The following is a 14,394-nucleotide window of genomic DNA, read 5'->3' as shown; positions in this document are numbered from 1 at the left end:
AAGGATTGTTCTTTTTTCTTATATAGGAGAGGCAAATGACTCATGAGCTCAGCAATAAATCACAGTGAACCAAGACAACTGAACAGTAGGGCAAATCTTAGCTGGAAAAACTAGAGGTTTCCAGAGGAAACGATATTAAATATAAATCCTTTCCTATGTGTTGATAACTATATTTGCTTCAAGTTCCTAAACCGTTGAAAGTGATGACACAACCAGCTTTACACCATGCCAAGTGGATCATTTCCTTCCTTCTCCCCTCTGCACCGCACCCTCCCCCTGCCTACCATTTAAGAAAAAAAAAAAAAAAGGCTGAAGACAGCAAACTCTTCCCAGGAGGATAGCCTGGAACTTTAGTCTGGCTTATCCTGGAAGCTTTCTGCCTTTTTCTTTAGATAACACCTGTTCTAGAGAGAAGCAGGTGTGCAGTTTCTCTGCAGGGCTTCTGAATTTGGTTTCTCTGACATTTCTACATGTCTGTGATAGTTTACGTACTTGTGGCTTTGGAGAGAGTCTTATTTTGTAATTATTAGTGCTTCAGACCTGAGTCAGGATGTGTGGCACCATAAATCTCAGGAGATGACTAATGATGCCAAGACCTGGTATAGCATGACCATCTTGCTCTGATAGTTCCAACAGTTGTGTCATATCTGAGTCTGTTTCTGATGCCTGCCTTGTCTCTTCAGATTGTGTCTCTTGGCTTTTGGCATGCCTTGTAGTAGCTAGCTGAATGCTGGACATCATGTACAAGATAATAGGAACTGAGTGAATAAAGGCCTTTTATGTGAGGCTTTCTATTAATCTGCTTAGAAGTTAGGCTGCATTTAGTATTGCTGTAGCTGTGGGATTCACAGACTTCAGATTCCTATGGTATCCTTGATTTTAGTTCCCACTTCTTGAGAAACTGATACACAGGTCTGTAAGCAACAGTTAGAACTGGACATGGAACACCAGACTGGTTCCAAATAAGAAAAGGAGTACATCAAGGCTGTATATTGTCACCCTGCTTATTTAACTTATATGCAGAGTACATCATGAGAAACGCTGGGCTGGAAGAAGCACAAGCTGGAATCAAGATTGCCAGGAGAAATATCAGTAACCTCAGATATGCAGATGACACCACCCTTATGGCAGAAAGTGAAGAGGAACTAAAACGCCTCTTGATGAAAGTAAAAGAGGAGAGTGAAAAGGTTGGCTTAAAGCTCAACATTCAGAAAATGAAGATCATGGCATCCGGTCCCATCACTTCATGGGAAATAGATGGGGAAACAGTGGAAACAGTGTCAGACTTTATTTTGGGGGGCTCCAAAATCACTGCAGATGGTGATTGCAGCCATGAAATTAAAAGACACTTACTCCTTAGAAGAAAAGTTATGACCAACCTAGACAACACATTAAAAAGCAGAGACATTACTTTGCCAACAAAGGTCCATCTAGTCAAGGCTATGGTTTTTCCTGTGGCCATGTATGGATGTGAGAGTTGGACTGTGAAGAAAGCTGAGTGCCGAAGAATTGATGCTTTTGAACTGTGGTGTGGGAAAAGACTCTTGCAAGTCCCTTGGACTGCAAGGAGATCCAACCAGTCCATTCTAAAGGAGATCAGTCCTGGGTGTTCATTGGAAGGACTGATGCTGAAGCTGAAAGACCCTGATGCTGGGAGGGATTGGGGGAAGGAGGAGAAGGGGATGACAGAGGATGAGATGGCTGGATGGCATCACTGACTCGATGCACATGAGTTTGGGTGAACTCTGGGAGTTGCTGATGGACAGGGAGGCCTGGCGTGGTGCGATTCATGGGGTCGCAAAGAGTTGGACATGACTGAGTGACTGAACTGAACTGAACTGAATAGATTGGTGTTCCCAAAGTGCTCTTCAGAGAGTCTGAGCTTTGCATCTTTCAACTCTCACCCACTGTTGTCATATGGAGCCCTGTATATATGGCATCTCTTCCTGCTTCCCTGGAAGAGTTATAGTTATTGGCTATAACTCTTTGGATTTGCCTTTCTCTGCAGATTTTGGCAGAGAAGGCAATGGTAACCCACTCCAGTACTCTTGCCTGGAAAATCCCATGGACAGGGGAACCTGGTAGGTTGCAGTCCATGGGGTCGCGAAGAGTCAGACACGACTGAGAGACTTTACTTTCAATTTTCACTTTCATGCATTGGAGAAGGAAATGGCAACCCACTCCAGTGTTCTTGCCTGGAGAATCCCAGAGACAGGGGAGCCTGGTGGGCTGCCATCTATGGGGTCGCACAGAGTCGGACACGACTGAAGCGACTTAGCAGCAGCAGCAACAGCAGCAGCAGATTTTGGTGTGAGTTTGCCTAGTGATTTCAGTTCTCTACTGGGTCCTAGAATTGTTACTGATTTTCCATTTGTTAGGCTTTTTCTTATTATAGGATTGGAGTCATGACCTCTAAGCACTTTATAAATGTCAGAGCTGAAAACAGGAGTCCACATTCATGTCTCAGGAATCAGCAAGTAGGTGCATTTGTTTAATCTATTTAGTCAAAAAGAGTCCAAATGATTGTACCAAGATCTTTCTAGGGGCTTTTGCTTTTAGTTTTTATCAACATCAGAAAGAATCTATATATTTCCAAAACTAAAAATTAAATCAGTTATACAAAACATTGGAGAAGGCAATGGCAACCCACTCCAGTGTTCTTGCCTGGAGAATCCCAGGGATGGGGGAGCCTGGTGGGCTGCCGTCTCTGGGGTCGCACAGTCGGAGACGACTGAAGCGACTTAGCAGCAGCAGCAGCATACAAAACATAAGATATACACACACACCAAAACAGCCATCAACCTCTGAGATGGAAGATATCAAAACAGGGCAGCACTATCATAGTCCCCAGCTCTAATCCGATAGCCTTCTAAACCAAAGGACAGTGGGTTCACAGTAACTCTAAAGGATTCACTCGGTAGTTCAGTAGCTGCAACTTCTCCAAGATCTCACACATGGAAATTTTCTCACCAACCTCAAATTTTCTCAACTCAACCCTCAGTTTACCAATTCCATTTATTCACCCAAGGGAGCTCTAGCATAAGTCACACAGCCCAGGAGTTAGGTCAGCTTCCTCTTACTTTATGGGGTTGGCTTCCACTGAACTTGCAAATGCCTATCCTCTAATTAAGTGGATGATTTGCTCTTCACTAAAATATGCCTTGGCGCCTTTATTCTACTGCTTCCACTGCCTGGAAATACTACTCCTTCCACTCTGCCTTTTGAAATTCCATTCATCTTTTAATTAATGATAAAAACTTCATCAATCTATCAACTGTATGTGAGTTTCTATTTTTGATCCACACAATCCTTTATTTGTACCTTTATTATGCAATTACCATACTCTCTGCCTTTTATTTAAATTTAGGTTCACTTACTTTAACTCCTCTGGTAAGTGAGCTTAAACTTCTTGATGTAATCTATACACGGTGCCTTATACATTGTAAAAAAATTATCCATCTAATGCATGAAGGGATGAGATTAAGTTTATGCTGGAAGCAGTGAGTTCTTAAAACCTACTGAATGATAAGCTCAGAGGGGAATGGATCCTATTGATAACCAGGCCCCTACCTTAGATCGACTCAACATCCAGAGCCAAAAATTCTCTAACAGTCTTCGAATAATACTCCCTGTAGAGCATTTCTGTTCTCACTGGAACGCATTAGACATCTTTCTGCCCAGTCATACAACCTAGCAAATATTTTAAAAATTTACTCCATAAGATTGGTATTTTAGTCTCCAAACTACCTGGGAGTTTGAAATTTTGCAGATTTCACTTTACAATCTGTCCTCCAGACTAAGTGTGAAGTAAGACATATTGTTCCATGATCTTCACTGTTTAGATTCTAAGTGGTTTTTTAGCTGGAGTTTGACCATCTCCAATGTTAGGGCTTTACTTTCTTGAGTTTGCAGAAATTTTCTGTGTCTCTCCCAAATTTGTTTTGATATAAAACAAGAGAACTTTATTATATAAATCTAAAGATGTGTTGGTGGATATCTTTTTAGAAAAATTTTCTTAAAATTTTCTAGAGAGCTTTGAGAAAAATCTATTTACTTATTCAAAATTCTGGCATCTTAATTCAGGGTGATGGATGTACTTTTTGATCACTGAAATCAAGTAATAAATAATGAAACTTAAAAATCCATGGAAGAGATATTAAGATAATGAAGGGAAAAGGCCAAAAATAATGAGAGCTTATAAATCAGGAATAATAAAGGCTGAGAGAAGGATGAGATTAAAATGTACACAACCATTAAGATATTGAATAAGGCAAAAAATAAAAATAAAAACATGACCGAGTGACTAAATTTTAGAAGAATAAAGCTAGGGAACAGTCTGTAAAGTTTGATTAAAATCAAAAGTGGTACTATTTTTGAAATAAACTGGTAAAGTTATATCAATACACCTTCATGAAAAATTAAATAAGCTAAAGAAAAGTTTCAGTAAATGAATAGATGTTTCAAGGATTATAAAGAGAAAAATGAAATCCTTGAGTATGTAAGAAATCTCTGTTGCTATGGAAATTACTCTGAACAGTAAGACTTCTTTAATGCCACAAGTTTTAACAGTCAAGGCTCTACATAAATATTTAATATGATGAGATATGTATAATCTAATTAAAGTTTGTCTATATATTAAAGGCAATTTAGGTAAATCACTCTCAATTATCTTATCCACACAGCAAAATATTGCTTTACAGGACAGGGTGTTGCACATTTTCAGGCAGTTAAATCAAAGAATAGTTTTTACAAAAGAAAGGAGAATATTTAGCTAGAGTGTAATAACCACAATATGTAGCAGTTGGAGAAGTCAGATATTGATTTCTATTTTAGGCTAAGTTTGCCTTAAATGGCAGGCTAACTGTTTCCAGCAAAAAAAAGAACGTTTATACTAGCAATAACAAGTTATAATATATTCGGTAGATTTTTGCAAAAGTGTAATTGTTAGGGAAATTAAAATGGAGGAAGTCTTGTTCAGGCTTCAGAAGCAGGAGAGCAGATCTCTGACCTGCTTCTGACCTGCCTGGATACTGCATGTGGGGTGGACCCACTGCCCAGGACACTTTCCCAATTAGGACTCTGGCTTGCTATTAACAAGTGACTTCCCAGTGCTGTCCAAGTTTGGATGTAGGTCAGACCAACTTGGTGATGTATATACTGTTACTTCCCTCTATTGTTTCTATTTCTTTTCCTTTAATAACTATATATTATAATTAAATCAAATGATCTATTAAAAACAAAATTGTTTATATGTTTATAATGAATAGTTTCTTTTGTTAATGAATTTTTTTAACTTAAACTAAATCTTTCAGCAAAACAGCAATACTCCCTAAACTAATGTATTCATATAATTAGTATAAAATAAAAATAATCGAGTTTGTTAGGAAAAGAGTTTTTATAATTTGGAAAACAAATATTTCCTTAAATAGCAATGTTTTTGAGTATACCTCAATTCTCCATTTCCTTTTCTCACTGACATCAGTTAATAGGAAAAAAACACTAATGGTTTTCTTTTTATGTGCATGTTAGATTCTGGATGAACATGGTCATTATTAAGGTTGGATACATTATTAATTCCTCATATTACAATGTCAACTGAGCTTCACTTGCTGTAAACATTACTGAAAACAATTCACATTTCACCCTTATTAATTGGTGCAACATGATCTAAGCAAAGAAAAGGAGAAATACCAGGAAAAGCCTGTTTGACCTATCTGAGACATGGATAACCTAGTGGCTACCAAGTAGGCACTGGACTCAGATTCCTTGGGTTTTTGAAATCAGCTTTATCTCTGTCCAGCCTTGGGCAAGTTATTTAACTTCGTTTTCCCTGAAATTCCTCATCTGGAATTAGCCATCTCTCAGAGATGTTGTGAGGATTAAATGAACTAATACAGAACAACAGAAATAGGGCTTGGTTTATTACAAACACTTCATAAATGTATGGCATCATCACAGGTTTTTTCTATTAATATTTTCACACAGTAATGAAGCCCTTTATACAATGATCTTCAAATTGTGGCAAAATGCATCATAAGATTGGCATAGACTTTTATTCTTTTGTCTCTCTTCATGGATTTTCATGAAACCACAACTTAATACTGAACTGACATTATAACTTTATACTCAAGACAATATTGCATATAATTATGTTGGTATTCCCAGCAAGGCTTTTTGCTTTATATGAGCATTAGTTCACCAAACATTGATTGAGCATTTACCATGTGCCAAATGGATTCCAGGGTGTACAACAACAACTGTCCCTAATGCACAAACTTAGAAGGCTTCCAATAACTCTCATTCTTTTTGGAAAAATTTACACCATGGTTCTTGTGATGCACTGAATGTGTCCCCTCATCCCTAAAACTCATGTTGAAGTCCTAATCCTCAATGAGATGATATATTTGGATGGAGCCTTTGGTAGGTAATTGGGTTCAGAAAAGGTCATGAAGATGGAGCCCCCATGATGGTATTAGTGCCCTTATAAGAAGAGAACGAGGGCTTCCCTGGTAACTCAGTGGTGAAAGAATCCACCTGCCAATGTAGAAGGCATGTTCCATCCCTGGTCTGAAAATATCCCATATGCCACTGAGCAGCTAAGCCCATGCATCAGAACTACTGAATCTGTGCTCCAGATCCTGGGAGCCCCAGCTACTGAAACCCACATGATCTAGAACCTGTGCTCTGCAGCAAGAGAAGCGACCACAGTAAGAAGCATGTGTATTACAACTAGAGAAGGCCTATGTGGACCAGTGAAGACCCAGCACAGCCAAAATAAATAAATAAAGTGCTTTTTTAAAAACAAAGAAGAGGAAGATACACCAGAACTAACTTTCTCTCACTCTCTCTCCACCATGTGAGGATTTAGTAAAAAAAAAAAAAAAAAAAATCCACTTGCAAGCCAAAAAACCTGAACTCAACCATGCTGGCATCCTGACCTCAGACTTCCAGCCTCCAGCACTCCAAGAAATAAATGTCTGTGTTGGAGTCACCTGGCCTGTGATATTTTGTTACAGCAGCCTGAGCTGACTAAGAAGACACTTTTGTTACAGCTTTCCTACTCTAATTCTGGTGATCTGTGCACTCTCATTTAACCTGCTTAGGAGGAACATCCTAACCTATAAAACAGAAATGAGGTTGCTGTGCGGAAAATGGACTAGCGCAAGTGAAGGAATCTTGTGAACATCATGCAACTGTTAGTTATTTGCTATAACATTAAAAGAATTCTGACATTTTTTTAAATTAAGTTTAGTCGCTCAGTCATGTCTGAGTCTTTGCAACTCCATGCACTGTAGCCTACCAGGCTCCTCTGTTCATAGGATTTTCCAGGCAAGAGAGCTGGAGCGGGGTGCCATTTCCTTCTCCAGAGGATCTTCCCGACACAGGGATTGAACCCAGGTCTCCCACACTGTAGGCAGCTGCTTTACCATCTGAGCCACCAGGGAAGTCCCTATTTTTAAATTAAGCAGCAACCAATCAAAGTAATGGAGTGTAATGCTCTTTGTGAATACTGGTCATTTCTAGATATTTATTTTCCTCAGAGAAAACAGACAAATCTACCATACCACCACCTCTCTCCTAAGAAATATTTCTTCCAGAAATAATTATGAATGTCTATAGGGATTTCTTGTAGTGGTGGTCTAGTTGCTAAATCATGTCCAACTCTTTTGCAACCCCATGGATTGTAGCCTGTCAGGCTCCTCTGTCCTTGGGATTTCTCAGGCAAGAATACTGGAGAGGGTTGCCATTTCCTTCTCTAAGGGATCTTCCCAACCCAGAGATGGAACCTGCATCTCCTGTACTGCAGGTGGATTCTTTACCTCTGAGCCATCAGGGAAGCCTCTATAGGGGCTTAAAAACAAACAAAATAGAGTTCTCTATTACCATCATCCTGAGCCTCTTAAATGTCTTCTCTGCTCTGTCTTCTGTAACTCCTCTTCTTCCTTTTTGGCCATTCTTTTGCAATCTTTTTGTGGAAAGGCTTCTACACGCACTCCCATACTCATCCAGGATGAGAGCATCCAAACCAAATGACAAGTCCCAAACATTTAACTGCATTTAAGAAGTGAGCTCCAGACTCACACCTCCAATTTTCAACCAGATGTCACACCTAACTATCTCCCAGGCATCTTAAATTAAACTAGTCCTAAACTGAACTCATCATCTTTGCCCCCAAATTCCTGGGCTTCCCCTCTTAATGAATAATACCAAAATGTACCCATCCAGAGTGAGGCTTCCAGACTCCTCATTTCCTTCAACTCACATACAGAGACCACACCTTGTATGTTTGGAGTCATACAACAACCTTCTCAAATTCCATCCATCCCCTCTTCAAATATTTGCAGCTGAAGTTTCTTCATCTTGCTCATGGGCTATGACAATTTTAGTCCACATGCTTTCTGTGCATTTTTACTTACTCCCTCCCCGTCCCACACACACAATCTATCCTCTATTTGACTTGAAATGAGATTCTCTAGTAAACTGATCTATCCATGATCCCAGTTGTAGGGTTCACCTGCTCCCCAGGTCTAAAAGGTAAACCACAGTCTTCTTAAGTCAGTGTATGGGAGCCTTCTTAGGTTGGTGTATGGGAAGAAAAGCTATGACAAACCTAGAACAGCATAAAAAAGCAGAGACATTACTTTGCCAACAAGGGTCCATATAGTCAAAGCTGTGGTTTTTCCAGTAGTCATGTGTGGATGTGAGAGTTGAATCATAAAGAAGGCTGAGCACTGAAGAACTGATGCTTTTGAACTGTGGTATTGGAGAAGACTCTTGAGAGTCCCTTGGACTGCAAGGAGATCAAACCAGTCAATCCTTAAGGAATTCAATCCTGAATATTCATTGGAAGGACTGATGCTAGAGCTGAAGCTCCAGCACTTTGGCCACCTGATGGGAAGAGCTGACTCATTAGGAAAGACCCTGATGCTGGGAAAGATTGAAGGCAGGAGGCAAAAGGGACGACAAAGGATGAGATGGTTGGACGGCATCACTGACTCAATGGACATGAGTTTGAGGACACTCCAGGAGATGGGGGAGGACAGGGAAGCCTGGCCTACTGCTGTCCATGAGGTCGCAAAAAGTCGGACACAACTGAGCGACTGAACAACAACAAAGGGAGCCTCCATCATCCTCTAAAGCTGTCTTCTCACTCTTATTGCACTGAATGCCCCTCCTCTGTTCTCTGTTCCAGGCGTACTGACATTGAAACTCCTCAGGTACCTTGGGAAATTTTCTATCAAGAATTTTATCAAACTTTTCCATTTTTCTGAAATTTCCTATCATTCTTTTCTGCCTAGAGGACATCTGCTCATCTTTCACAGCTCAGCTTCATTATGATCATCCTTTTTAAATAATTCTTAAACTCTTTTCTGTTAGAATTAACCATTCTCACACCTATAATTAATCTCTTTTATGGTGACAATAACATCTGACTCCACGCTACATGTTCAACCCCTGGTGCCTAGCATAGTGCTTAGAACCTAGGGGTTAAATCAGTAAGTATTTGCTTGTTTATTGCAGAAGTAAGTTAATGATCAGGTAGCTGTAGTAATGGTGAATATCAACATGATATGCATCCCATAAGAACACAAGTCTGCACATAATTTTAAGTCCAACCTGCTACCATAATTCAAAAGAATCCCTAATGAAGGGAATCACATATGTTTGCTGAGTACTCACATTGTACAAATCCTTTATCATCATCATCTCATTTAATTTGCACAGAAATTCTTTAAGATAAATGTTTATGGATCACCTACAATGTAAAAGGCATTTCTTTTCATTCATGACCTCACTTAATCCTCCCAACAAAGTTGTGAAAAGGTATTATTTTTACAAATATACAAATGATAATATTAAAGCTGAGAGAGATTAGAAAATTTGCTAAAGACCATAGAAGTTAAAATCCAAAATTCAGTATTCCAAACTACTTTTCTGCCTACCAGAAAAAATGTCCCACAAAATTCAATTTTGAAGTTCTTGCCACAATATTCACAGGTGTTTTGAAATGGACGCAGGAGTTTCTAGCATCTTAAGATCACCACAGAAACAAATATTCCCATAAAAGGACATTTGCAGAAAATTTAAAACAGCCCTGTCATCAACACTTCTTAAATATGTATAATGCCACACAAGGGAAATTTGCATGCTTTTAATACTTGGCAAAACATCAAAGTTTGCTTCTTTAATGTGATGTATCCTTTAGTTGGTCATGACAGATTTATTACAACTGCATGTTTTCCAGAAGTCCTGATTTATTCACTTATTTTAATCTTGGAGAGATTTGAATTGAACTCTAAATTTGTGTTACTAAAACATTAACATTGAGTTCCACCTTAAAAGGGATTGAAAGAAAAACTGCTTTGGCTAACACCAGATATTGGAACAATTCACTTAGCATTTATGGTTTTGATTGTATTTATTATCTTTTTCAATAAGTATGTCAGTTGAAGCCATGAACGGACTTTGACATACACTGTCAATATGAGCATGATCAAAACATTTGGAGAGTGTGGGACTGGAGTCAGACAGCCTTAGTCTCAGATTCTCCATCCATTGTTTACTTGCTCTATGTACATAGGCATATTGAATGACTCATCTTGAATGCCAAGAAATATTTACTTCATAGAGTTTTTAAAAATAAGGTTCTACCAAAGTCAGACACATAGAAAAATTATGCAACTGATATGTCATTGAGCTGTCACTCAGTAAGTGAAAACTATTATTACTAGTATTGCTTTAAATAATTAAACTTATTAAATAAGCAATAGAGACTAACGTTTCTCATATCTTCTTCACATGTCATTATGCAGGTATGTTCTGATAAATTAGATCCAAGGAGAGACACTGAAAGATTGGGAAATAGATGAAACTGTCTATGATGTCCACTTTACTTCATAGATTTCGAGTATCTTCAATCCTCAGAATTCTAGGTCCATCTGTTTATGTCTGTACTGTCTTTACCCTTCCTTTCTGAGACAGTGTCATAATTTCAGGACTTCTGTCTCCACCCTTGGGTCTATTTCTTCTTGGTTCTGAATGGAGTCTCTCCTCACATTTTTCCAATAATCTAACTGTCGAGATAATTATGTCTGTGTTATAAAATTGGATTCTGATATTATTTTGTCTTATTTTTGTATTTAAGAAACAGAATTGATTCTTTCAGAAAACAGTTTTATAAAAATTTGTCTGTTAACTAAGACTTCTTATTAAAGAGAACTTTCATTGTATGATTTGAGCTACCCTAGCCAATGCATTTAGCCAGAGACAATTATTATTAGATAAAAGGATATTTAACATCTATGTAATAAGAACATGGAAACAACTTCACTTCAAGTAGACATAACTAATCATCTTATACTTTCCGAATAGAGAAGCCCCATGTAGTCCCTTCCTGTCATTTTTTCCTTCATTCGTAGGAGAGGAGAGGATGGAGAAGATACTGAGAAAGTGCTACAGATTCCTAAAGATCAGAAACCTGGAAGTGCAAACAAATATCGTGCATTTAAATAACCCAGACAGTCCAAGAAGGAAAATAAGCAGCTCATAGCAGCTAAGAGGAGTAATCTGAAAGGAGTTTGATGCTAATGTGCTCTAAGACTTGGCAACTAAATCCTAATCATGACAAAGAATTGCCTCAGACATGTTTCAGGGTGAGTTAATAAACAAACATGCTGATGGACAGTAAAAACTATGATCAGGGTTAATTCTTATTACTAAGCTAGGATTTAGTGATCAGGTTGTAAATGCTGCATACATACTTACTTTTTAAATATTTGCTTTATAAGATGGTATTCTGCACTGCCTGCTGCCCCCAGCCCCCAGTCAGGGCAGCTCAGTGTCAAAGCAAAAATAAAACTATCTTAAGAAAATCCTCTCCCAAATACCAAAGTAACTTGAACATTCATTTCTAAAGAACAAATCAGTGTCTCACGATAGAAGTTTCCTGAAATCCTTGTAAAGCAAATCCTTTTCTGGTAATAGATACATTGCTCTTGTTTACCAAATGTCTCTTCCCTTTACCCACATCAAGATCACTGGTCAGTTAACACGGTCATGTAAGCCAGTTGAAGTGTGCTCAAAGTACCTTGGTCTTCTATGAATCCAAAAGTACTTAGCTGTAAATAGGAAGATTTTTCTGAATGTAACTACATACCTTCTTAATGAGAAAACAAACATTAATATATAATGTATTTTCATTGGTTACTATAATTTGAACTTTAGTTTACATTTGATTTTAAGCAATCTATTTTCTATTAGCATGTCAATTATGAATGTCTGTTACACACCCATATAGATATGCATATGAGTATACATGTTATAAATATTTATATATGGCTATGTACAAGAAACCCATTTAACAAAAATGAATTTCTTTTCTTTGAATCTAAATCTGAATCACTTCTATTTTATAAACAATTGTCTATGACAGTGTTTCTGCAATGTTAATACATTTCTTAAACATTCCCTCCATGTGACAGCTGTTTTGCTTCTCATATCTATGGATTGAGACCACACATAATGAAATTGAGCTGCCATGAATTCAATGGTTTTTTAAAGTGCTTTCTCATTCTTTGCATACAATTATATATTTTTTGAAATCAAAGTTAATGTGGGTATTTATTCAATAAGTATTTACTAAATGTATTACTTGGGCTTCCCTGGTGGCTCAGGGGTAAAGAATCTGCCTCAGTGTGAGTTTGATCCCTGGGTTGGGAAGATCCCCTGGAGAAGGGAATGGCAAGCCACTCCAGTATTCCTGCCTGAGAAATTCCACATACAGAGGAGGCTGGTGGGCTATAGACCATGGGGTTGCAAGGAGTTGGACATGACCTAGTAACTAAAACAACAGCAACAGCAAATTGTATTTCTTAACTATTTCTAAGTAACAAATTACATCAAAGTCTAGAGCTTAAAATGTCAGACATTTCTTATAGCAAATAGTCCCAGAGAACAAGAATCCAGGAGAGGTACCGTTGGACAGTTCTGGCCCAAGGATCTTATCAGCATGTAGTCAAGAGCTTAGTCATCTGAAGCTCAACTCAGTCTGTGAGATCCACTCCCAAGTTCCGGTTCGTGGCTGCTCATAGACCTCATCTCTTCATTAGTTATTGGCCAGAGACCTCAGTTTTTATATAGGAAGAGCATCTCTACATGAATACTTGTAACATGACAAATGGCTTTCCTCAGATCAAGTAAGGAGACAGGTGAGAGAGAGAGAGAGAGAGAGAGAGAGTGTGTGTGTGTGTGTGTGTGTGTGTGTGTGTAACACACAGAGAATCAGAAACAGAGAAGAGAGAGAGCAGAGAAAATGTAGGGTCTTTTACAACGTAAGCTCGGAAGTCACATACTGTGACTTCTGTCACATTCTGTGACTTCTGTCACATTCTGTTGATAACACAGATCAACACATCAACCTTGGCACAGTGTCAAAAAGGGCCGCACACAGATCTAATACCATGAGGAAGAGATCATGGTGGACCATTTTGGTGACTAGCTGTCATAGTAACTAACTGTGGGCTAAGTAAAATATATTCTAAAAAACACATACATCTAAAACTCAAAAATGAGAGTCCTTCATAAGTTTTCTATACTCGTTACAACCCCAACGTAAATATAAATAATTTGTTATCTACAGTTTTGTTTTTCCTTTTTTACATATATGGATGTATGTGCATGCCTGCTTTCACACGTGTATCTAAAATTCATAAAAATATTCTGAAACTATACATTCTGTACTGAAGCAGACTCTTCCATGCAGTAATCTTTTGTGAACATCTTTCCACGTAGGTCTGGTTTATTCACATCAATCACTAAATTCCTTGTAGCTCAGTTGGTAAAGAATCCACCTGCAATGCGGGAGACCTGGGTTCAAACCCTGGGTTGGGAAGATTCCCCAGGAGAAGGGAAAGGCTACCCACTCCAGTATTCTGGCCTGGAGAATTCCATGGACATGGGGTCCATGGAATAGTCCATGGTTCTGTATAGTCCATGGGGTCGCAAAGGGTCAGACACAACTGAGTGACTTTCAATTCCACATAGGTCTATTTTATTCAATCATCAATGATTAAATAGTATTTTCTATTATGGATGTAATAAAATTATGTTGTAACCAATTTTTTAATGGTTATATGTTGATCGCTTCTAAGTTTTCTCCACTGCAGTTTGCTTCAAAAAATTTGTGTCACATTAATCACAATAGAATTTACGTACATTTGAAAAGGAAAATCAGAAAATTCAAGTAATATTTTTTTCAAAAGAAAAAAAGCCTAGCATTCCATGAAGGCATTTTTTAGTTAAGTTTTAGAGACATTAGCCATATATTTCTGTTCCAACCTGTGATATAACACCTAAGCATGTTTGTTCAAAACCTACCCTGTTTGTATGCATGAA

The sequence above is a fragment of the Budorcas taxicolor genome, chromosome 12 (assembly GCF_023091745.1).
Source record: "Budorcas taxicolor isolate Tak-1 chromosome 12, Takin1.1, whole genome shotgun sequence".
NCBI lineage: Eukaryota > Metazoa > Chordata > Mammalia > Artiodactyla > Bovidae > Budorcas > Budorcas taxicolor.
The sequence above is the reverse complement of the archived record's forward strand: the minus strand, read 5'-3'. Positions refer to the sequence as shown.